A 27,205-nucleotide genomic window follows, 5' to 3' on the forward strand; every position below is an offset into this window, starting at 1 on the left:
GTCTCATCCAGTCCAGCTATACCCCACCTGGCTCCTGAGGACAGGTGACTCCAGTGCCCCCGCCATTTCCTGTCAGCTTACTTAAAAAAAAAAAAAAACTGCCACTGGTGCCTAAAAAAGTTCCTGTCTAAGTAAACCCAGCAGATTGCATGAAATCAGCATTCACCTTTCCTGGATGAACATGTAGCGACTGTGGACAGGAGAGCTCCTCTTTATGGGGAGTGGTGGCCTAGTGGTTAGAACATGGAGGTTTGCGTTCCAGGGGGGACACAAGGGGCCCGATTTGTATCCCACAGATTGCCACTCTGGGTCCCTGAGCAAGACCCTTAGACCCAGAATGCTCCCCGGGCACCACACAATGGCGGCCCACTGCTCCCTAAGGGACGGATTAAATGCAGAGGACATGTTTCGTTGTAATGTACATGTGCAATGACCAATAAAGATGATTATTATTAACAGGCAGGAACCTCCAGCAGAACCAGACTTAGTGTGAGCAGCCATCTGCCACGACCGACTGGGGGTATTGATGGAATAAGCTCACTCAATGCCAGATTTGAGGCGGACCTGTTGGTCTAATGTAACAGGGACCTGGGACAACCTGTTGCTTGGGCTTGTTCCTGTATAAAGGAACTGGGCCTAACTGGTCCCAAAACTCAGAAACACATGAAAACTGAACAATTTACTCAGAACCAAACTAACCAAGAAAGGAGATCAGAACTGAATAAAGGAAAAACTGGTCATTGTTTAAAAGGAATCAGACACATTTTCCTTCTCTCTCAAGTTCACGATGGATTCTGTTGAACATGGAACCATCTTGTGTTTGTCCTGTTTCTGCTGCTGCAGGACCTGGAACCAATCAGGACGTTCTCGTCCAAATATGAGATCTGCAGGAAAGAAACTGATGGTATTGCTGAAAAGGAATGGACTCTGATTGGCCTCAGCCTCCTCAGTGAGGAGCTGGTCACAGGCTGAAGATGCTGCTGGATTATGGAATCTGAACCGGATCCGGAATGTTTAAATGCAGACCGGACTGTAAAGAATATGGAAAAGAGTAGGAACAGGGGCAGCAGATTTCCCTAAGGTTCTGGATCCTGAAGAAGGGACTGTAGGTCTAAAAGTCGTCCTGAATTGGATTGTTGTGGATCTTTGATGGATTGTTTGGGACAATATGGATCAGTGGGTGAGTTGTTAAGGTGCATGTTGGACCTCCATGGCAGCAGATGAAGCTGGGAGCAGTTCCACAAGTCAACCTGCATTAAACTGCATGAAGAACAGCTACTAACAGAACACATTCGTTATCCACAGCTTTTGCTCACATGTTCTGAGTGAAACCAGTAACAGAACTGGAAACAAACCAGTTCCAGACCACAGCCTCCAAACTGCAACTGAGTGTCTCCGTCTTAATCTGTTTCCAGTTACAGCTTCCTCTGCAGCACGATGAGGAGCTGCAGGAATGACAGATCCCACCAGAAACACTGCTGTGTGTGTGTGCACGTGTGTGTGTGTGCACGTGTGTGTGTGTGCATGTGTGTGTGTGTGTGCATGTGTGTGTGTGTGCACGTGTGTGTGTGTGTGCATGTGTGTGTGTGTGTGCACATGTGTGTGTGTGCACATGTGTGTGTGCACGTGTGTGTGTGTGCACGTGTGTGTGTGCACGTGTGTGTGTGTGCACGTGTGTGTGTGTGCACATGTGTGTGTGTGTGCACGTGTGTGTGTGTGTGCACATGTGTGTGTGTGCACGTGTGTGTGTGTGCACGTGTGTGTGTGTGTGTGCACGTGTGTGTGCACGTGTGTGTGTGCACGTGTGTGTGTGCACGTGTGTGTGTGTGTGCACGTGTGTGTGTGTGTGCACGTGTGTGTGTGTGTGCACGTGTAGGACACAGAGCTGCTTTGTGTTTATGATCAAGTTACCAGATGTTCTCAGAGGTCAAAGTTTAGGAGAGGGAGGGAACATACACATGCAGCTGAGCTCTCTGAGATGTAACGTGGAAACCATCAGGATCTCCAGGAAACACTCTGTGAAGTAGAAATATAAAAACAGGAAGAAATCAAAGTCTAATAAATTATCTGAGAAACAAAAAGCCACTCAGTCACTGTTTGATCTAGTTTAGCAGAATAAAAAAATCCAGTTTTCATTACACTGTAGTCCTGATTCCGAGGATTCCAGAAGACCAGGATAGGAAAACTTTAGGGAAAATTAACAATTAGAGAAGCTGAAGGTCTGAAAACAATTCAGAAAACAAACTAAATCATGTTAAAAAAACGGACACCAAGCTAATTTCTCCGAAACAAACAGAATAATGTAAGAGTTAGGTCTCTCAGAGTCCTGAAGATCTGCATTCATTAATTTCTTCATTTTAAATGTTGATGATTTTGCTGCACTCCTCATTTATCAGGTTGAGACATTTCCTTCCACTCTCCTCATTTCTTACCCCGAGTAAAGCTGTGTCTGAGCCACAGTTCAATTCAGTTTATTTAAGTTGCATCGATTCACAATGAATGTTGTTTCGAGGCACTTTACAAAAAACACCCAATTAACACGAACAAATATATAATCAGTTACACCAATTCCAATCAATCCTAACTATCAACCGATTCAGATTCAGTTTTTTATTCAAATGGGTTAAAAGTTTTTCTATCTAAAGAAACCCAGCAGATTGCATCGAATCAGAGACTTGTAGCAGTCACTGACTGGATGAGCGTGTAGAGACAGTCGGTCGTAAGCACAAAGAGTTAGTCACAGTAGAAGCTCAACCAGTAGAAGCTCAGCAAGTGTTTAACCCTGTCGTTAAACACTAAAAAACAGGGCCAAGTGGATCATCTGTAGAAGGAGAGCAGCTCAGCCGATGCCCCTCTCCAGGAAGGTTTCACAGCTGAACACAAACTCAGGATCAGGTGTAGCTTCTATGGTGAGAAAGACATCCTTGGATGATCCTTAGATGTTTGGGTTTCTTTTGTGTCTCTTGCAACCATACCTCTTTGGTTAAGTCCTTTTTTCCAGGCAAAGAGATTCTATTTACCTTTTAAAATATAAATGACATACTACAACCACGGTACCCGGGCCCAATCCTACTGCTCACGTTGTTGAAGAAGGTGGAACCCCGAACAAAGGAACACGCATCATTACATACGCTAGGCTCCGCCTTGATATATGAGACTGAGCCCATACCTCAGGGTATCAGTAAATTTATGTGTCAGCCTGGAGCAGCTTTAACTGGACTGAGCTGTTTGGTCTGTGGGTGTGATGAAACCTAATCTAGTGTGTGAGCAGCAATACAACTTCTAATAAGGCATTTAATAAGCAGATTACATATTTTGTTTCTATGTTCCTGTAAGGAGACATAGGTAACTTTAAGAAAACTCTAAAACTCTGTTTTCATAATTTTCCTGTTGTTTATCTTTTCTAGGTGTTGCCATATTTTTTCCATCATTTGTGTTAGTTTCTAACTTTATTCTTGTGTCTGTTCTTTGTGTTTATAGATTTATTTCTCTTAGATGTTGTTAGTCTCTCCTCTGGGTTAACAGTTTCCTTGTGTCTTTGGTCAACTCCCTCTGTGTTAATTAGTCTCCCTTTCTCAGTCTTTCTGCTTTCCTTCTGCCTCAGCTGCTCCACATTACCTCTTGATTACCTCACCTGCTTTCAATGTCATTCTTCTCACTAGCCTCAGTATTTAAGCTCACAAGCTTTCATAGTTCATTGCTGGATTCCTCTATCGCTCCATATCTCTGCCTGTTTCTGCCACGCTGCTTCGTGTCAACATTGTAAGTTCTCGTTTTGTCATTATTAAAGGTTCCTTATTTCCCCCCTCTGCTACTGGTTCTACTTGCAATTTTGGCTTAAAGGAGTTGTTGGAGGAGGTGGAGTGGAATTACAAGGAAGCATTGACGGAGATTTACCACCACCCACCTCCACCTCAGCCACACTTTCAACCTCCACCTTAGCCACCAGTCTCAGCGCATCCTGCTGCTTCCTCGTCTTCCTCAGTCAAAGAGATTCATTAACTCCTGCCCAGAGGATCCATCTCTACTTCTTTTTCGTTGGGTACAGCTGACGTTTCCACCTTCCCTGTTACTACCTCACCTTCTTGTCGCAGATGATGCCGTCATCACAAGACCTCCACTCCCATTCAGGAGGGTTGGGTAAATGGTAAATGGACTGAACTTATATAGCGCTTTTCCAGTCATACCGACCGCTCAAAGCGCTTTACACTAGCGCCACATTCACCCAATCGCACTCACTAACGCTCACACATTCATACACCGATACGCAGATCGGTAGGCAACTTGAGGTTAAGTGCCTTGCCCAGGGGCACATCGACATATGTAAGTGCTTTCAATCCTGCCCCAGGATCTCTGCCATCGTCTCAGACTCCAGGTACCAAGTCGCCTTCTTGTCACTGACCTCTACTCAGTGTTCTCAAGCCCAGACTTCTCCAGCACCTCCTAGCCTCAAATTGTCATTCCTCGCTCTTCGTCACCTCTAAGAACCAGAGCCTGTTCCTCATCTCCTCAGCACTCCTGAGCCCAGAGCCCTCCAGAACCTCCTGTTGCTTCTTCAGCACCACTCATCAGCCTGTAGCATAGAGCAGCTTTCAAGCGGTAGCAGCTCCCTTCTCCACAGTATTAGCATCAGAGACTCCCACTATGCACCTTCAGCTTTAACACCATTGTCTTCAGCTTATGCTCCATCAGCATCATTGTCATCATTTGCACCTCGTGTTCAGCCCTCTGGAGTTCCACTTGTGCTTCAGGTCCCTGTTCTGAAGTTCTCTGAGTAGATCAAGAATGACGTGGCTCATGTTCCTATTCCCGAGTTCTCAGACGAGGGTCCTAGTAGCTTCCACGCCACTCTCCAGAGCTACGCCCAGTGCTCATCCGAGGGTTCCAGAAGCCCAAGTGCCGCTCTCCAGTGCTCCTCTGTGGGTCCCTCTAGTCTCCTGCCTGGCCTCTAAGGCTTGGACTTGGCAAGATGGCACCAGTATGTGCGGCTCGCCGTCTGTCACACTTCATCTTCTTACTTGTTATTTTATTTCATCTGCTGGCATGATGTTTCTGCTATTCTGATTTATGATCGCCAAGCTCTCCAACATATTGGACATTCTCATAAGTCTATTTTAACATGGAAATCCAATGACAAACCCTCCAGACCTCCACCACTCCACATCTGTCATTATTATAAAGAAGAATTGTCCCAGAAATAGAGGTGGTGAGGATCAAGGTCATTCTGAAGACCTCTGGAAGGGAAGCCACGAGCACATAGAGATGGAGCAAGCACTCAGGCGTGTTATATTGGGGCCTCATGGTACTGAATCTGTCCATATAAAATGTTCAAAATGCACGTAGAGAGTATAGTTTATGTACATGTGAATTAAATAAAACTGCTTGTTTGAGTATTTATTGCCTTTTTGGCCAAATTCTGACTTCATACATAAGTAACATTGAATGGTAATGTTGCATCATTTCATTGGTCATGGTTTTTAACCATCTTTGGCTATGTTCACACTGCAGCTTGAAGTGACCCAAATACGATTTTTTTGTCCATATGTGACTTGTATCCAAACTTTTCATGACAGTCTGAACGACACAGATCCGATTTTTTCAAATACGACCCAGGCCACCTGGATGTATGGTCCTAAATCCGATGCGTATCTGATCTTTTTAAATTCGACCTGTGTCTGTACGGGCAGGTTGCATTCATCCGACCTGTATATCATTGATACTCGACAAACGTAGTTTTCTGGGTCCTTAAGGGTCCTATTCTTTACGTGAGAGCGTTAAAGAAAGGCGCTCACATATGCACATAAAGGTTGCCTTTGTCATTCGAAAATTATGAATGAAGTCTTATTCTTTAATTTTGTTTAGTAGCTTTAGTTTGGTTGTTCTAGTATAGTAAAGAGTTTGTTGGTTGAAATATGTTTGACCTTGAGTTGACCTGTTTTTGTTAATAAATTCTTGTATTTTAAGAAATTGTGTGTGCAGAGTTTTGCCGTTCAGTAATGTCAGAGCTCGGTTTATCCCTTTCTCTATTGTCCTAATGCCACCGCCTTATTGGGCTGGTATTCACCAGACAGCACATAGCAGACCGAATTATTTAATAAATTATATTAAAATATTAATATCAAATAGTATAATTATAATAATAATCACCAGAATACAAAACAACACAGCATTGAGTTTCTTATTCAAATTTAGTTTTTCTATGGAAAATCAGCTGATTGCATCCCAGCAATCCCCCTTCCTGAGCAGCAGATGGCGACAGTGGAGAGGAACATCTCCCTGGGACTGATGGGACTAAAAAGTCTGTCTGGATACACAAGAACTGGTCCATGCTTTAAAGTTTAACAGAACCAGTTGGGCTTCTCTCCTGTTTCAGGGTTTCACATCATATTCAGAAACCTTCTTTAGTAATGATCATGTTGGACTTCCAAGCTGAAACTCTTGTAGTCACTGACCAGTTCTCTGACCCGGCCGTCCATCCTGTGAGTCCTTTGGGTTGTTTTTTCTGTGGGATAGTTCCTAACAAGGCCAGCAGGTGGATGGTTGTGAAATATTCTGGAAAGTCAAATCCAGGTAAGAAGGAACCTGAGGCCTCCTTCTATGGTTGGAGTTTCCATGTTTGTCTCCTCTGTTAAAACAGCTGTCCTCCCTGTCTGTGGAACATCACCATCCTGTGATTTTGATTCAGCTTAAGGAGAGGGAGTTCATATTATTTAAATGTGTCTAATTTATTGAGATTATTTGGTAATTCTAAATAAGCTGAACTTTTTTGTGTCCTTTTTATTGTAATTGTATTTTTTAACTCTGATCAGTAGTTTCTACTCAAACAAACTGAGTTCACATTACTTCAACATGTGTCATTTCTTTACATTAATGGTGATTTCTAAGTAAACTGTACTTTTTGATGCCCTGTCTTATTGTAATTATATGTTTGAGCTTAAACAACTCAATATCATCAAGTTTTGCCTGAGAGCAATGTATTGACCTCACCCACCTGTCAAAGATTTAATTAAAAAATTTCCATTGACCATCAAACTGTGCAAATTGTAATTATGAAAATAAATTTCCATAATGGAAACACGCCAACTCCGAAATAACTCCTGTTTTTTGATGAAAAGGTTTAGCGCTAGGATGAGGTGGTGTTTTTGTGAATTTAAATTGGTAAATTTCGCAAAGCTGCAATGGAAACGCTTTTTTCATATCACACAATGCGGATGTTATTAGTGGTGTAAAAGACGAAGAAGACGACAGGAAGTAGTAGAACGATGATGTTATCATAGACATACTGTCGAAGCCGTCTCTGCTTCCCCGGGTCCGTTGGTTTGGGCACAGGTTTCAAAAGAGTGAAATAAACACAAAGTACAATCAGCTTATGTTCACCTCTGCACAGAGGGAGAGAAAGATGCTCCAGCCAAACACCTGCGAGCCCAACTCTGGTCTCTCTCCGCTTCCAGCTCGTTTTATTCAGTCTCAGGGGTGTGTTCAACATATACATATATCATGTCACTCATGTATAGCATAACAGTTCCTTATGTCCAAATAAGGAGTGCTTCTGGTTATTTCTTCCAGCAAGCTTATCTTGTCTTGTCTCCGGCCTTCCCTGTCCTTCATCAATTTACGACCTTGCCCTCTCTCTATCCTCTACTCCCTGTCATCTATCTGCACATTCCAGTTACACACATAGACAGTTGTGGCGTTACTGGGAACAAGGCAGCTATAATAGGGATGTTTTCAAATCCAGCTGATATTTGGTCTGCAAGTTTATACTCATTTGGGACTCCTCGAGGAACTCCAATTGCATCTAGGTGGGGGAACCCTGACTCAGGTCAAAAGTGGTTGAAGCGCTTCTTTTCATAATATGTCTTGTCCTCCTACGAGTGAGTGCCAGTGCATTATCCTGTTGATATGTCACAGAGGTAATATTAGGGCCAATTAAAATCAACGGGGCCTGCAACCTGACCATTGCACAAACTCCTATGGTGTTATTTGGTATATTAGTGAGAAGTCTATATCCTCCGCAGTAGTAATATAATCCTGATCGTGCCCAAAGTCCTATCACTTTCCCAGATGTGGTGGTATTACACCAGTCCGAGGGAATTTGTCCTACATTCACCTTTGGGGTGTTTGAGGTGAAATTGAAACAAGAATATGTCCCATTCAGCCTCTGGGGAGTGAATGGTCCTGTCTTAGTATTGTTTGGGATGGGTGGAAAGATGCTAGCTAGCATGGTACAGTTGGCTGGGGTGACTTCTTTAGTTAGTTGTAACATGCAACTGTACCCCCAAGCATCTTCTGGATATAAAGGGGCTGGATCAGTGGTTAAGTGTGGTCTTGCAGATGCACATGCAATGCAGTCAGACCTACTTTGTTCCTTCGCAGTTTGTGCCATCCATTCCAACCAAAGATTATCCTCTTCATAATCTGTGGCCATCTGTATTATTTCTAAAGGTTGCAAGGTGGAGTAGTCTACTTTTACTACCCCTCCTTGTGGGACCGATGGTTCTGGCACAGCAGGAGCCCTGGTGGCCTGCACCTGATAAGTTTCTTTATTCAAGTTAACTTTTATTATTGACTTAGGGTCCGTTCCTGGTACCTCTACTCCCAAAGTGAAATAAATTACCTTGCTCCCAAAATGCGAGTGTGCATGTAAGCCGCGCGACAATGACTTCATGGACAAAAGTAAAGGATTCACCCCTCCAGGCGTGTTATGTGATAATGCATTCCTTACTAGACTAATTTGTTTGGCTGTATCCGGATAACCGTAGGAGTAGGCTGGAGTCCATCTGCCAGTGTAGGCCACAACATGTGCCCACCCTTCACACATATTGTGACAATGCATGAAACACCACGCAGGTCGCCCCTTGTTAGGTATAAACACCAAACACTTTCACAATTCTGCACAAAGAAAGACACAGAGAAGTTAGTTCATTTTAACCTGCAGGTGAGAGTGTTTCAGAGGCTGCTCAGTCACAATCCTCCACACCACACTCTGAAACAGCCCCTGCTCTCTCTGCCTTTTATTGATAAGAGAAAAGGCCCTGGTTACAGAATGTTCCAAGCACAAAAGGGAGGGATGCACACTCATAAGATTAGAAACAGCTGCACCGACAGAATGTTCTAGAACATCCTGTCTCTATCTTGCAGCTCTTGTACATATAAGATATAATCACTCTGAACAGCAAGCTTCACTTCTATTAAAGTTAAAACATATATAATCATTAATTAACCCTAACATTTTCCTCCTCTTTATAAATGTTTTAAACACTTGATACATCAATCATTAACCTTTTCTTCTCAGATTTTCAGTTAAGACATCATGGTGTGTTTTATCTGTACATGTCATTAAAAAAGTAGCAGGAGGTCTTTAAGTTTACTGTATACAACTAATTGTCGTTAGGGTCAGGATACAGATCAGGGAAATGCAGAGAAGTCTCTTCTTCTTCCTGGTCATCATCATCATCATCACTGGCTCCTTCTGTCTCCTCAGGTCTCAGGAGGGCATACATCTCTGACATTTCTGTTTTGACTGGCTGAATAGCAGAGGTTATTATGCGAGTGCACAAAGCTCTTATACACGGAATACAACAACATCCACACAATGTGAGAATAGCTGCAAAGACTGCTATTGACATAAGGATAGATAGCACTAATTGTTTATATTTACCAAACATTTCTCCAAACCCATCCCACATTGTGGTGTCAACTCCAGAATGATCTTTCATTTTGCTGTTAAGTGACCTAAGGCCCTCCAGGGCCTTGGTGAGGCTCCCATCAGCTGCGGTGTTATTTGGAATAAATGTACAACATTGATGCCCAAATATTGAACATACTCCACCTTTTTCAGCTAAGAGCATATCGACAGCAATTCTATTTTGGAAAGCCATTAAAGAGGTAGCTGACAACTGTTCATGGATGGCTGAGAATCCTTCTTCAGTTTTATTTCCTAGTCGTTGCACATTGTAATGGATGTAATTTATTCTGTCAACATTTTTATTTATTGTGCACCACCAGCATATGGTGGATTCAAAACCTGCTGCTACTTGATCTGCTAATTTATATTCATCAGGAACTCCTCTTGGTATTCCTATGCTATCTATATAAGTAGGGTCGTCTTTACTCCATCCTGATCTTTTTTCTCTATTTTTCCAGGTGTGTGGAAATATGCTGGCTACTGTTCCCAACAACTCTGCTACTGAGAGTGGAATGACAGACACGGGAAATATTAATGACACTGATGCACACAAACCAGTTGTGTTGTATGGCAACCTGTCATACAGTTTATCGTCTCCACACCACCACCAGATGTCGCTGCGAGCTTTAGGTTTAAAGCTGACATCTACTGTTATGATGGAGTGGCATTGATCGTCATTGAGTCTGCTTATGTTTGATCCCACACCTGTTCGGTTAATGCAGGAAAAATTTCCTGGAGCAATCTTATTTGAGAACATCGGTTTTTGTTTTTCAGCTGTAGTTAAGGGATAAACATTATCCCACATTGTACAATTTGTTGAGAGTCTTGTGCTGTTCATTACTTCCACTAGACATTCTTCTGTCAACGTTGAGGGAACCACTTGTAGCAGTAATCTGGCTCCCATGCACACTACACAATCTGTTTTTGCTGCCTGGGCAGCCTGTTCCGCCATTAAGAGCCAGTTGTTATCTATTTTAGATATTCCTGTAGTTATTTTGAACCAGTCATCTGTTGTCAGGTTCCCAGGAGCAATTCTGACTCCTTTTTCTACTGTTTTTGGGGAGAGGGTCGTTGCATTTTCATGTTCACAAATAAACAGTTGGAAACTGGGATCCGCCCCTGATGAATAGGCCCTTAGTAGGAAAAGCCAACAATCTCCCTGTAAGTTGCTCCCAGGGGGTTTTAGGGAGGTTTTTGTAAGATTCACAGTTAGATATATAGCTGTACTTGTTGCGTTAAGTTTGAATAGTTTTTTCTGGTGCTTTGCATATGCAGTAGTGCCCCACGTTGGGGTCCATTCATTATTTGCATCAGCTACTATTGTGGCCCATTGTGTTTGTTTTTGATCATTAGTCAAGAACCATTTGTAGTTTTTATAATCTTGGCCTTTTGTGCTCGAATGGCTCAGACTGGTAAGTGGAATGACAAGACTTGTGGTGGTGTTTGACTGTGCACACACCATTAATCCGAATTGATAGGCATTACTTGCGCTACACATGTGTGTGTCACGTGCCTGGGATCTTTTGTGCAGTGTTCTATGATTTCTTTCCCATATTAGCAGGGCACCTACAATTATCACTGAGATTATTCCAGCTACTAGCACTATTTTCTTGTGTGTGGGGGTGAACATCTTACTTATAGATTGGAACCTTTCCTAAGCACCTTTAAACAGAGTTGTGGAGATCTTCACCGGTTTGAGACAATTGTAAACTATAATTACAATTCCCTTTGTAGCCGGACTTTCTCTGAAGGTCAGATGAAGAGCTACAATGCTACAGCAGATACCACAATGCTATGACCACAACACAAATTATGATGGTTAGAATATACACTGCTATTAAGAAACTTATTTTAGTCATGTTCTATTATTCTTTTACAATGTGTCAGATGGATCCATGAGTTTCTTTCTGCAATCTTAATTGCAGTTCCAGTGGTCAACAACACCTGATAAGGACCTTCCCACTTAGGTGAATGCCAATGCTTCTTCTTTATGCTTTTTATCAGGACCCAGTCTCCAGGTTCAACTAATGGTTTTTTCTGTGTAGACACAAAAGGCTCATGGTCACTTGCGTGTTCATCTGTTTGTTGTTTTTGCTGTAACATTTTTCTCATGTAATCTGCTAGTGTGCTTTCATCATCAGTTTCCCATTTATTTTTAAAGAATGGTAATCTATATGGCCTCCCAAACAGGGTTTCATAGGGTGTTAGTCCTCCTGTGCTTGTGATGTTTATGTAGAGCTTTACTAAGTCTAAACATTTAGTCCATGGTCTTCCTGTTTCTTCCATGCACTTTTTTAATCGATTTTTTATTGTTCCATTCATTCGTTCTACTAGACCAGCGCTTTGAGGGTGATAAGCGCAGTGATGTCTAAGATCCATTTGTAGGGCTTCTCCTATTTTTTCTATCATTTGATTGACGAAATGAGTTCCATTATCACTATATATTTTTTCTGGAATTCCATATCTAGGTATGATATCTTTACATAGTGCTTTTGCTACGGTCAATGCATCAGGATTTTGTGTAGGAAATAACTCTATCCATTTAGAAAAAGAGTCTATTATTACTAAACAGTACTTTTTTCCTTCACTTTTATTTAATTCTATGAAATCCATATGTATGTGTTGGAAAGGATATTTTGCTTTGGGGAACTGTCCCCTTTTTGGTCTGAAGTTCCCTTGTGCATTGTGTTTGGCACAGATCAAACATGTTCTACAAAAATTTTTTGAATAAGAGTTAAATCCATATGTTGTGTATATTTTGTTCACTAATCCTACCATTCCTCCTCTCGAGACATGAGAAACTCCATGACTCGATATTGCTGCCCATTTGTATAGGTTTTTTGGTAGGATAGGTTTATTTTCTGGTCAGGTGTATATTCCTTCTTTAAGTTGAGCTCCCTTTTTTAGCCAGGTTTGTATTTCATTTTGGGGTGATTGTTGTTGCATTTCCAGTAATGTTTCATCTTTTAGTTCTATTGTTACTAGGAGAAGACTACTTGGTTGTTGTTCTGCAGCTGCTTTAGCAGTTTTATCAGCAAAGGCGTTGCCTTTAGTCACAGTGTCTGTTCCTGTGGTGTGTGCCGCACATTTGCATATTGCAAGCTTTTTTGGCAGTTGGACTGCTTGCAATAACTCTGTTAATAGTGCTGCATGTGTTACAGGTTTTCCAGTGGAGGTAATCATACCCCTATTTTTCCAATGTTGTGCAAAAGTATGCGTTGTTGCATATGCATACTGGCTATCAGTGTATATTGTTGCACTTTTTCCTGTCATTAATTTGCATGCTTCAGTTAAGGCTACTAACTCAGCAGCTTGCGCTGAGTAGTGTGAAGGGAGTGCTTCTGCTTTCAGTACTTTATCAAGAGTTACTACAGCATATCCGGTTTTTGTTTTTCCTTTCTCATCCTTTTTGGAAGACCCGTCTACAAATAATATTTCTCCTTCTGTCAGAGGGGTATCTTTTAAGTCTTTTCGGCTTTTTGCTATTTCTTCAGATAATGTTTGGTTTAGTTCTTATTAAAAATAAAAAATAAAAAATAAAAACTCACTCACTGATGAACACAAAAAATGAAGGGCATATTATATCTTATAATCTTAGTTTGTTTTACCCAGTTTTATAGATACAACATACAGTTTCAGTCAGCTTTGTATTTAGTTCAAGTAACTAAAGTTTGTTTCAATTAACTCAAGTTTTCTCTATTTCAGTCCAGTCCAGTAATTCTGTTAAGGTTAATTTAATCTTAAGTTTGAGTCTAATTCAATCATTTTGAACCTGACTGGAAAAAGTCTAAACATCTGTTAAAATCTTTTTGTTTTACCATAGAGAACTGACCTAATATTATTATGGTAATGTTGAGGACTCTAATTTTTACATAACATGAAACAGACATTTATTTCACAAAAACAGAAAGTCAAACACAGACATTTGGCCACATTAAAGTTTAAATAACCTGTTTGTAAAAGAATTAGGAAAAATTGAAGACAGATCTATGAACTTTCCTATAGTTATCAGTATTTTTAATACAGGTAGAACCTTTGCTATCTTTATATGATTTTTCGGAAAAGATTCTGGAAACCTTATTAAGATATAAATTTGGCAAAGATCATCAGAACATCAGACCTTTATTAGCGCTTTTAATGTCCCTCAAAGATGCATTACAATGAAATCAGTCATTCCCATTCACACACATTCACACACTACTTACTTATTTCTCTGTCAGAGTAATTTTTATTTGCAAAGATTTGAACATAATTTGACTTCTATTATTCTTAAAATGCACATTGTTTCCTCATAACCCCTTTTGTTTCCACAAGGTCTGTTTTGAACGCTTCAATTCTTTTTTTTTTTTTTATTCACCAAGAATCAATAAGGTGGTCTTAGTGGATCCACCTTAAAGGTGTTGTCTGTTGGGTGTCATGTTATCATTGTCAGGTCAGTGAGGTTCATAAGTCAGTCAGAACCTTGGTCATTTGGTCTGTGCTCATAATGTTTCATAGATCCAGCCTATGATTAGTCAGCAAAACTTCCACCTATAGGAGAAAAAATGATTGTTAATGAATGAGCTGCATTTCCTAGGAACACTGTCTTCCTCCTGGATGAGCATCACCTGTTGAAAAACTTTCATCATTGTTTGTTTCACATATTCAATCAGATCTTTATATTATACCAGTAGGTGAAGTTGTTAGTATCTCATGTAGACTGACATATACTGTTGCATTTGGAGAAGATCTCAGATTAAATAAACTTAGTTAGAGCTTCAATCCAGGTTCATTTTATGTCTGCAGACTTTAGCCAATTTTTCTTTTCTTTCTTTTTTTTTTTATACATAAAGAGCAAGATTCAAAACATTTTCAAAAGGCAGATTGTGGCAGAATGTAAACAAAACTGCTTATTGATTGACAAAATAACATTCAAGCACACAATCACCATATTAAAAGGCTCTACTTCAAGAGAATCACTAAACTTTTGGGGTCCGGTTTTGGCCCGCGGACCTTGAGTTTGACACATGCAGAGGTAGAGTTACAATTTTTTTTCAGACCTTTCAGCAGAGACAGGCTTCTGCTGTTTGCAGAAGTTTTATCTTTGTTTTCAGGCAGCTGCATCTCTTTGTCAAGGTCGTTTCACAGAGCTGAAATTTAACTTCTCTCAAAGAGGAAAAATCAAGAATGCACACAATCTGAGCCAAATATGGAATTATTTCCCTGTAAAATGAATCTTTTGCATTTTATCATGATATTGTTGGTAGTATAACACCATAGAATGATTTTTAAAGCACCTGTTTCTCACTAATGCTTGCCTACAAAATCTTTTACTCTCAGATTACTTCTTTAACAACTCTAGTCATTGTTCACTGGGTTGTCCAGTTGGACAGTTTCCATGTTGTCCACATTGTCACCTCCTCTTTTAACTTCTTTTACCACGTCCTCTAAAACCACCTCTTAGTCTTTATAATTTGGGGCTACCTTGGTATTCTAAACTGGGATGGGTGGCAGTCCGCCCCCCCCTTTATTTGTTTTCAGTTAAGCTGAAAGTTTTTTTTCTGTGCTTTTCTTAAGGCCTCAGTATTATGGCTATGTCAGTTAAAAGCTGCTCTTATTGTTGTTTTTTTTTTAATTCATCTTTTTGTTTTAATCTGTTTATCAACTGTGAGCACTCAGGGACTGAAAAGTCCCCTTTGAAATTATAATCTGGCAAGGTTTTTTATTGTCTCTTGAATCTTTTGAATGCATAATCTCCAGTTTAAGATCCCCGTGTAGTTTTAGGATTTCAGTGATAATTAAGTTACCTGAAAATCCGTATTTTTATGCCATCGTGTACATATTTCTGTTAAATCAGAGCTTTTTCTCTGTTCTTCCCCCATTGTTCTTTGTTATTTTTCTCTTTTTAGTTTTCATTATTGCTAATTTTAGATCCCCTTGTAATTTTAAGACATCCTTTGTATCTAATTTGCCCAAAAACCCATGTTTTTTATTTTTTATTCCATCTATGACAGATCATACCTGCTCCTTTTACATAGTTCTCCATAAACTTTACCTCCCCTTCTAAGTCAATTAGTTTACTTTGTTTCTCTTTACTTTGCCCCTTTCCCATTTTGAACTAGATTTAGATCCAGTATGTTTTTTAATACCTGGTGTATTCTAAATACTGGATTTATGTATTTGAAAACAGGATGGTGATCAAGAAGTCAGTTGTGGTAAAATCCACTTCAACCCTGTTCAGGTGGGATTTTCTTGCCTACAAGCATCCACAAAGGCTCACCATTTACTATTTGTTTTCAGTTTATATGAAAGGTAAGGACCTAATGGTCGTTACGATTCCATTCACTCTTCCACTCGTTTTTCAGTCACACTTTTTTACGCGTTTTACTCTTACTTTAATTACTTTCACAAAAATACAACAGAGGACTCCGCCGTCCTGTGTAGAGTTTAATTAGTCTATTTCAACTAAGGGAGTCTACCCTCCTGCGGAATTTAACTGTCTATTAAAATACAACAGAGGACTCCGCCGTCCTGTGTAGAGTTTAATTAGTCTATTTCAACTAAGGGAGTCTACCCTCCTGCGGAATTTAACTGTCTATTTTAGTTCACCTGATAGTGTCTAGAATTGTCAGGGTTTCTCTATACTGTACTATTTTAGGTCATTTGCATTTCATCACTCATTCCTTTTAAATGAAAGACCTACTCACTGGTTCTCTGTGTCCTCGGGAGTACCGTCAGCCGTCAGACCCCAGCCTGTCAGGGAGGGACCAGTCCCGGAAAGGGTATTAGTACTGTGGCCACAGATTTGTCTGGAATCTCACTCACCCACTGGGATCGTCAAGCGTCTTGGTCTCCGGCTCGAAGGACCATTTATGTTAGGTATAAACACCAAACACTTTCACAATTCTGCACAAAGAAAGACACAGAGAAGTTAGTTCATTTTAACCTGCAGGTGAGAGTGTCTCAGAGGCTGCTCAGTCACAATCCTCCACACCACTCTGAAACAGCCCCTGCTCTCTCTGCCTTTTATTGATAAGAGAAAAGGCCCTGGTTACAGAATGTTCCAAGCACAAAAGGGAGGGATGCACACTCATAAGATTAGAAACAGCTGCACCGACAGAATGTTCTAGAACATCCTGTCTCTATCTTGCAGCTCTTGTACATATAAGATATAATCACTCTGAACAGCAAGCTTCACTTCTATTAAAGTTAAAACATATATAATCATTAATTAACCCTAACACCCCTCAATGCAAGCAGCCTGTATTACGGGGCTACCACATAAATACACATCATATCCCCTCCAGGCCGTCGGATTTTGCCCGCAATCTATGACTTCACACAGGTCAAACTGAAAAGTGGTAGTTGCCCCTAACATGTAATTTAGTTCTAATCCCCCATAATATTTAATGCATACGTCCTTGGATGGAGTTACCCTAGACCTTTTGGACACCTTCCCGGAGTGGTTTTCAGAACATGTCTGGAATGGAAGTTCACAAAAATATCATAAGATAAACGTAACAATGAATACTGAGAGAAACACTCCACCTATGATGAAACTCCTAGAGAGTCTAGTTCCCTTGCTTTGGGCACTCATTTTTTTTTTTACTTATGAAACTTAAAACATAAACATATAAAGTTAAATCATAACCTGAAAAAACATATAAAAATAAAAATGTAGTATAAAATATAAAATGTTCGCCGAACAGTGTCTTCTGGGGTGAGAGGAAAACTCAATCACTTCCGCCTCTTCTTCTGCTGTTCTTCTGTTTTCAGCTCTCAGGGCAGACCAACCCTGGGCTAATTTCTCTCACCCGGGGATTATTCTGCCCCTTCTTAGGTGAGAGAAGTGAGATTGTATTTTCCTGTGTTTTCACTCAGATCCTCCTGGACCTGAGAAAGGGATAGTTGAGGTGGTTCTGCTCCTGCACACTGGCTCCAGTGATACCAAGTAGCGCCTTTGCCCTTCAGCCTGACTGCATGGGTTGTCCTCTCTGTGACCTGGAATGGACCGGTCCACCTTGGCTCTGACCACTTTCTTTTGATGACTTTCAGGAGGACCCACTCGGCTTCCGAGGTGGTGGTTCCGACCCTGGTCTCTGGGTCTGCTGGGATCTGTTTGGAGAAAGCTGTAACAAGACTGTGGAGAGATCTGTAATAATCACGATGAGACATAGATTGTTCACACTCAGTGAGAAACGGTAACCTTGTTTGGGGGCCTGGAAATGGCCTCCCTGTTTGCAGCTCATGTGGGGTCAAACCATGTTTCTGATTTATAGAACTCCGTACAGACATCAGAGCTAATGGTAAGGCAGTAACCCAATTCATTTTGGACTGTGCACAGATTTTAGCCAATTTGGTTTTAAGGGTGCACGGTGGTGCAGTTGGTAGCACTGTTGCCTTGCAGCAAGAAGGTCCTGGGTTCAATTCCCAGCCAGGGGTCTTTCTGCATGGAGTTTGCATGTTCTCCCTGTGCATGCGTGGGTTTTCACTGGGTACTCCAGCTTCCTCCCACAGTCCAAAGACATGCCAGTTAGGTTAATTGGTCACTCTAAATTGCCCTTAGGTGTATGAATGAATTTGTGTTTGGTTGTTTGTGTGTTGCCCTGTGATGGACTGGCGACCTGTCCAGGGTGTACCCTGCCTCTTGCCCATAGACTGCTGGAGATAGGCACCAGCTCCCCTGCGACCCACTATGGAATAAGCGGTAGAAAATGACTGACTGACTGGTTTTAAGGGTTTGATTCATTCTTTCAACCTTCCCCTGTGACTGTGGATGGTACACAGTACCAAATGAGTGTTTTAGTCCCAGAAATTTTTCCACTTCCTTGAGTTCCTCATTTTTGAAATGTGTTCCGTTGTCAGACCTTATTTTAGCTGGGAAACCGTGTCTAGGGATATAATGATTTATCAAACACTTCACCACAGATTTGTTGTCTTCCTTTTTTGTAGGCCACGCCTCCGGCCATCCAGTAAATGCATCCACACACACCAACAGATATCTGAACCCATTTACTCTCTCAATCATGTCTGTATAATCAATGATAACCTCTTTTCCTGCTACTGGGATCTTTCCAGGTGGTGGCTTCAAGGTTGGTCTGGCATTGAACTGCCTGCACATCTCATATGAATTAATCCAATGCACTGCCATTGGTTTCAAAAAAGGATGCCACCAGTGTTCAAGATTTTTCCACATTTGCATTGTTCCCACATGTCCTATTCCGTGTGCTTCTTCTAGAGCTACTTTGGTAAGACCTGGTGGCAAGATGGGACGTCCATCTGGGCTTCTCCAGAGACCATTCTGATCCTCTAAGCCTCCTCGGGCCTTCCAAACTGATTTTTCCTCAGGAGAGGCCCCCTTTTGTAATTTCATTACTTCTTCCAGGGTGGGTTCTGGTGTCCACCCTGCTTCTGCACACAGCATTATGTGCCTGGGCTGATATCCTGCACACTGTTTAGATGCCTGGTCAGCTGCCTGATTCCCTTGTGCTACTCTGGTGTTACTGCTGTCATGTCCTCTGCATTTAATGATGGCTACTTCTTGAGGGAGCAACAAAGCTTCAGCCAACTTTCTCATTTCCTGTTCATGTTTAATGGGTTTCTGTCCTGCAGTTCTGAATCCTGTCCTCAGCCACTGTTTAAGTTCTACATGTACTGCTCCTGTAGCATATACGGAATCTGTGTAAATGTTAGTCCTGCTCCTAATTCTAGAGCAGCTATTACAGCCAAAACCTCTGCTCTCTGCGCTGATTGTGTGTCTGTCAGTTCCTCTGCCTGTACTGTGACAAAATCTGACCCTGTGTCTTCCACCACCGCGTACGCTGCCTTAAGTCCTTCTGTGTCATGTCTGAAGCAGCACCCGTCTGTGTACAGGTTTCGGGCGTCTGTTAGGGATGTACTTTGTAGATCTGGTCTGATTTTTTCATTGAACTCCACTTTTTCTGTGCAGACATGTGGTGTACCGGTAGTTATTCTATCTGCCATGTTTATTCCTTCATGTGTGTATGTGATGTTTGGCGCCTCCAGCACCTTACTCAGCCTCTGTTGTCTCAGTGGTGAGAGTGTGAAAGTCTGAGAGTTCAGAAAGGCCACCACACCATGTGATGTCAATATATTAAGAGGATGTCCCATTACTACGTGAGCTGTTTTTTGGATTATTTTAGCCATCCCTGCTGCATGTCGGGTGCACTCATGATGTCTTTGTTCCATGTTGTCCAGCATTACACTTATGTACATGAGGACTGTCCTAACACACCCTTTTTTCTGGAACAGCACACCATTTGCTGTGTGTGATGTTACAGAAACATCCAGCTGAAAAGGCAAAGTGTAATCTGGTTGTGCCAAATGTGTAGCTTGCGAGAGGCTGTTTTTTAAGTTAATGAACGCTTCTTCAGCTTCTCTGGTCCATTCAAGCGGGGCAGTGAGGTTTCTCATGCTCTGTTTTTTGACAAGATCTCTAAGGGGTGCAGTGAGGTCGGTGTAGCCGGGCACAAAAGATCTGCTATACCCTGTGAGTCCTAGGAAAGACATGTCCTTAACCAGGAGCGGTTTTGGTTGGGACAAAACTGCAGATTGGTGAGCTGGGGACATCCCCGTGCCAGGTTGGGAAACAACTCTGCCAAGAAAGTCAACCTGGCGTGGTGCAGATCTGGAGTTTGGCTTCGCTAACCTTGTAGCCTGTTTTAGCCAAATGCGACAGGACAATTGCTGTTGCCTCTAGGCATTCAGCCACAGTGGGTGTTGCAAGGAGAATGTCATCCACGTACTGAATCAGAGTGGTGTTTGGTGGTAATAGGCAATCTTGGAGAGAGTCTTTTAGAACCTGATTGAAAATCCCTGGAGAAAGCGCGAATCCTTGCGGCAAACGAGTGTATCTATACCTATGAGATTTATAGGTAAATGCGAAAATGTCCCTGCATTCCTCAGCTAAAGGAAGTCAGAAAAATGTGTTGGCCAGATCAATGCAGGTAAACCAGCAATGGTCGGGGTTAAGATTTGTCAGAGCAACATAGGGATTGGGCACGGGAACGGTAGGGGTGGCCAAAGCTGCATTTATGGCCCGTAAATCATGTGCCATGCGCCATTTACCTGTCCCTTTTTTCTCCACTGGCAGAATGGGTGTGTTCCATGAAGAGGAATGTGCAGACTCTAAAACGCCTGAGTTCCAGAGGCCTTCCACTGTATCTTTAATGCCTAGTTCTGCTGCTGGATTGTGAGGGTATTGGGGCTTCCATTATGGTTGGTCGGTGGTCAACTGAAAGGTAATGGGGGAACATTGAACCAGGCCTACATCTGTGGGCCCCTCTGCCCAGAGGGTGGAAGGCATTTTTTCCACAATAGCAGCTGCCAGCGGATGGTCTGTTTTTTCCCTACCATGGTGTCTGTCTAACTGAACATGCTCCAGTGTGCCCACATCCGTGGAGTGGTTGAATATGCGATAAGTGTTACCTTAGAGCGAGTAAAAAAGGTTAGGGGTTGCCAAAGGCTGCCAATCCTGTAGATTCAGGGAGCGTTTTAACACACCTCCAAGTTCACGTGCTTCATGACCTGGGTGCAGAGCCAAAGAGACATGAGGCACGCCATCAGACCACATCCTAAACCACACTTCCTGCTCTTCAGTCAAATGAACCTCAGCCACCACTCCTTCTGGTGCTACATAAATGTCTGTGGTGACAATGTCCCAGTGTGTACCCTCTAACTCGTCAGCAAAGCTTTCCTGGTAACATCCACAATTATTTCTATCATAAAACAAGGTGACATGCGGGGGGTCAGGAGGAGGTACATAGGGCGCCAGAGTGGAGACCCAGGATTTCCACCGATGGAAAGCCGAGAGAATGCCTCTGTGCGCGGTGGTTTCAGGTTGCAGCAAAACCCAGTATATGTCAGCCATTGAGTCCTGCAGTGGCTGGAGGAGGTACTGTCCATGTGAAAAAGAAGTGTTATTGTCACAAAATAACTGGATGCCATTGGGCAGGTGAACCTGCAGTCCATCAGTCCCGCATAAAATGGTTGCTCCCAGTTTTATTAACATGTCTCTACCCAGTAAATTTACTGGTGTGTCAGTGGAAACTAGATAACTGTGATTCAGTGTCTGTCCACCAATTTCAGTCTTTAAAGGCTTGGTATATGACAGGACCTGTTTTGCCCCCGAGAACCCCATGACAGTTGTAGTCCTGGTGGAGAGTGTGTTTGGAGGAGCCTGTTTGATGGTTGAACATGTGGCCCCAGTGTCCACCAGGAAAGGAAGGCTATTTCCGGAAACCGTCAGAGACAGCAGGGGGTCCGCAGTCCTGCTGTCTTCTGGGGTCGGTGGGGACCTTCAGTGGTGCTCAGGCCAGAGACTAGGCTCATCCCAGGCCGGTAATTGGATTTGTGGTCCGTATGCACCGCGTGCTGGGCCACCTCTGCCTCTGTATGGACGGGCCGGAGGAGCCATGGCGGGACCATAACACCCATACCCTTCGGGTGGACCATTCTTATGGGGGCAATCTCGGGACCAGTGTTCAGGCTCATTGCAGTAATAACACACATCAGCACCACCCAGTCTCCTCTGTGGTCCTCTCTGGAATGCCCTTGCTCTTGGCCCTCCTCGTCTCCCAAAACGACCAGCAAGTCCCTGATATGGGACCGGGGCCTGATGCCACTGTCCTGCTGTTTCTCGATTTCCAGGAAATGGAGGAGCCTGAGGGGGCTGAGACACTGCACCTTCATACATAATTTTAGATGTTTTACCCTCCTTTTTCTTTTCCCCTAGCTTCTGTTTAGCTTCTGCTAATTGCATTTTCAGGAGCTGAGTTTGTAACGTTTTTAATTCACTCTCCTCATTTTGTTTTGCCTCTTTGATTTTAGATAAATGATGCATCTGATGGCGATCCCATACTCCAGTCTCTGGTCCAGGGAGGTCGGGATTATTCTCCATATTAGTTTTAACCTCCAGCGGTAACCCTCTTAAGACAGCATCCCGGAACCAGTCCTTCTGGGGACCAGCTCTGTCTGGATTAGTTCCTGTGTGTGTTTGCCACATGGATTTGCACTGATCTAAGTATTCTCTAGGATTTGTGTTTGCGTTCCACTCAAATTTTGGAATGGTACGTCCTCTGGTTACTGGATACATTTGTCTAAGAACTATGCCTATGAGTGTGGAATAGAAAGTAAATGGGTCCCCATCTGGTGCTGTTGTTATACCCGCAACAAGCTCTATGTCCCTACAGCTGTGTGGCTTCATGCATCATCCAGCAATGGCCCTGTAATCACCTAGAGCTAACGTGGTGCCTGCTGTCAGGGAGTCCAGTGTCTGTAACCATATAGATGCACCTTCTGTGATCGGGGGACGTTTCTCACACAAAGTGGTGAGATCTCCCAGTGTGAATGGTTTGTATCTGTTTCCTCCAAATTGTTGTTGGAACAGTGGACCCGTATAAGAAGGTTTGGGCTGGGTTCAGGTTCTCATGTTATAGCCATGTCCAGCAGGGGGAGGAGTAGCCTCAGGTACTGGTGGCATTGGGTTTGAGGAAGATGACATAACTTCCTCATTTTCAATCGGTAACTGATTCTGTACTGTAATAGGTGGTGCCTGCATAGCAGCGTCATAATAAGTTACCGCAGTCAGTGGTTCTTCTTTTACCCATTTCTCTGACACTGACATATTAACTGAGCCCTCGGTTACATCTGATTTCAGAGGTGTGACCAATTCCACATCACTAGGTGAATGGGAAATATACGGGGTGGAACACTTTATTGGGCCAGAAGCTGGCTGCAATTTGTCCCGTAATACCCGGTCAGCAAATGGGTCAGTTAGTGGATCCTGTGAAATGAATGAACCTCCAGAGGACAGTTCAGACTCAGCACTGGAATGTGAGCTGAGAGAGACGGGGGCGGAGAAGGAGGAGGGAGCAGGCAGTGATGGACCAGGAGGAGACTGGGCAGTTACTGGCGGGAGATCATACACGCTCACGTGTCCCCCAGTAACTTGCAACGTGGGGTATAAGCCTGCGGGGTGAGGAGTCGGGGGAGTGGGAAGTATATAAGGTGGCGGCATTTCAACTGTACTGCTATCTTTAATCTGTCACTTTTCTCAGTCATAGCATGATCAGTATCCTACCACAGCAAACCCATCTGTGACCAAAATCTTTCATCTTTTTCTGCTTTGTCTCTAAGTTCTTTCCACTTTCCTCTTCCCAACCACCTGCTGTCTCTACACTGTTTATCAGCCAACTCTTTGTCCTGTTTTGATTTTTTCACCTTCAACCAGAACCACTTGCCAACATTCTCTCTATCTGTCTTGCTCTTTCCATCTTTTGACAATTCTTCATTTATTTTAGAATCCATCCGTTTAACCAACTTCTGCTCCTCTTTATGTTCATGTGATTTTTTAATAGCAGCTTTTATTATTAGCAGCTGGTTCTCTATGCTCTTCCATGGATCATTCTGTCCCCATCCACTATTATCTATTTCTCTATAAAATTCACCTTCCATTCTTATGACAACTAACATCCTTTTTTTCTAAAAGATATATTTAATGCGTTATCTCAGTCACTCACTCATTCAGTTCTGGCCGACCAGGACGTATGGCACGCTATGTCCCGAGTTCCCGGTCCAACTGAAGGTTCTCTAATCGACCCTCAAGACACCAGAACACATCCTCCCCCCAGGAGCCTGTTTTCAGTGGCCAGTCCTTGTTATCACCGTCAGGTTACCAGACCGAACACTTATCCAGTCCCCTGGACCTTTCATACTGTTTTTGTTTTTTTTTAACCCGCAATGGGAGTCGCTCGCTGCTTTGGCGTTCTTCACCCACGCACACAACCGCTTTCATTCACTCGTGTTTTCCTAATTAGTCTGTTATTGCTGGTGTGTGTCTCCACCTCACAGCTCATTCACTTTTTAACCCTAACAACGTCTGATCTTGTTGGTTATTTATCTAACTCACAGCTCATTCATTTAACTTTTATTTCTGTTTGATCTTGTTGGTTGTGCCCAACTCACAGCTCATGGCCGGTCTTACAGTTGTAAGAACTTCTGTTCACGGCTCTTAAGAAAAACGTCTCGAACTCACAGGACTACCTATTCTTACGGTGTCATTTTCCACCGCTTATATTGTTCCTTCTGTGTTTATGCAGACGTCTGTAATCTGAGTTTTCACAGAGAAAAATCTCCGTTACTCATCAGCATTCACACACAGTGTATTTTGCCTGATCTTGTTCTCAGTTATATGTAGAATTCGAGGTTTCTCATGTCCTCAGGCCTTAAACCCAGCTAATAGTACCCCACCGTCGAGGGCGTACTCTGAACTGCCACGTTCGAGAAACTACTATATTTTTCCACACGACACCACCACTAAATCTTGTAATTCTCTTAAAACAACATCCTATTCAGCAGTTTAAATCCTAGTCAACATTTATGACACTCTTTTTCTTAAGTTTTAGCATACTCAGACTTACTTAGACATCGGACACAATATTAATTTAGCCTATCGAAAATCCAAAAGCAGAGTTTGATAAAACAGGTTCTGCTTACCTTTTCTGTAGTTTTTGGCTAGCCTGTCTGTCCGGTGTCTGTTGGTCCTTGTCAGTGATCCCAATTTTCACCTGTTCTTCCAAATCCCGGACGACGCCCCCAAGTTGTCGAAGCCGTCTCTGCTTCCCCGGGTCCGTTGGTTTGGGCAGAGGTTTCAAAAGAGTGAAATAAACACAAAGTACAATCAGCTTATGTTCACCTCTGCACAGAGGGAGAGAAAGATGCTCCAGCCAAACACCTGCGAGCCCAACTCTGGTCTCTCTCCGCTTCCAGCTCGTTTTATTCAGTCTCAGGGGTGTGTTCAACATATACATATATCATGTCACTCATGTATAGCATAACAGTTCCTTATGTCCAAATAAGGAGTTCTTCTTGTTATTTCTTCCAGCAAGCTTATCTTGTCTTGTCTCCGGCCTTCCCTGTCCTTCATCAATTTACGATTTTGCCCTCTCTCTATCCTCTACTCTCTGTCATCTATCTGCACATTCCAGTTACACACATAGATAGTTTATATTCTACAATACATAATGTTATATATGTACATCTATGGATGTTATCGCGTGAACAAATTTATTCACGTGTGACTTTAATTGGATTTCTTATTTAATGGAAACACGGCAATTGGGAAATTGTTTTTTTGACATTAGCAGAATATGACAATATTTTGTTGTAAAATGGGGGTTTTTGAACCTCTTTCCTCCCGGTGCACCACCGGGTCCGTTTCTCTCCAGTTCCAAGACCAACCAGTAAAACCAGCAAAGTATTTACCTGGTGAAATAATGAGAAATGGTTCAGTATAAAATCAAGATTTAATGCCACAATGATCAGAGTACAGAGTACGCTGTTGAACAGATACAGAGTGACATTCACCTTCGGTACCGGGCCCCCCTCAGCCCATCTTAGGGTCCTGCAGGATCATGAGTCCTGCTTTTATCTACGCCTGTTCTTAACCTTCCTAAAGGTCATCCTCTTGTATCAGTTTATCTTTGACTATGTGTTGCATCTTATCTGATATCAACAGTTATGTTGGGTCAGCTGTAGCAGTGAGCGGTGCTGCAGATCAGCAAAGAGGGCAGAGATATTTAATGAAGGCAGCAAAGAGATGATTAGAAAAGGCCACAGAACCATATGTCCATAACAGTGTTGTGCACGTCTGATGGAAACACAGCCATGGTAGTTTACAGGTGATGCTAGCAATGGTGGTAGGGGTTTGCCTTGTAATTGGTAGGTTACTGGTTCAAACATTTTGTGAAAGACAAATGTTGAATTTTTGCATTGTTTAAACTAAGTATCTTCTGTTACTGTAACTTGGCTATTAGTACATTCAAGTCAGATGTTCTATTCCATTCCATCAGAATCAGAATCAGAATCAGAAAAGCTTTATTGCCAAGTACGTTTTTGGACATACAAGGAATTTGTTTTGACGTAGTCGGTGAAATACAATACAAATTAAAAAGTATAATTAGGGCCTCAAGTACATTGAACATAGTCCACTTCACTCATTCAACTAATGCTTCATTACTTAATGATGTTAAGGCAAAGAGTTACCTTAATTTTTTTAAATTAGATTCTAGTTATCTAGATTTACAGTGCAGGCTCTTCGGTTGGATATGAACTTTCTCAGATACTGTCAGAATAAGATGTTCTCCTGTCTTTTCCTCTTTATTTGACTGGAATGTTTTAATAATGTTCCAGTAACAGCCTGGAATTCCCTGATCAGAACTGAAGAAGCCTTTCAGGTGATTGCTGGAACAGTTCAGGAAGCAGAGAAGAAGCTGTGTTCCCCTTATCCTGTCAGCACAAAACATGGAACAGTTTCTAAAAACATTCATTGAGTTACATGATGGAAAAGCTGAAGATACCTGATCTGTATGTCTCCGCCCACTGCTCCACCTGGACAACGTGTGTCATTTACTGGGGCATTCAGGTGCTGTTGGAATCACAGGATTAAAGTTGATGGGTCGTTTTCTGCTGCAGAGGTTCTGTTGGATCTGAGTCCAGACAGCGACTGATGACTTTAAG

The sequence above is a fragment of the Girardinichthys multiradiatus genome, chromosome 23, assembly GCF_021462225.1.
Source record: "Girardinichthys multiradiatus isolate DD_20200921_A chromosome 23, DD_fGirMul_XY1, whole genome shotgun sequence".
NCBI lineage: Eukaryota > Metazoa > Chordata > Actinopteri > Cyprinodontiformes > Goodeidae > Girardinichthys > Girardinichthys multiradiatus.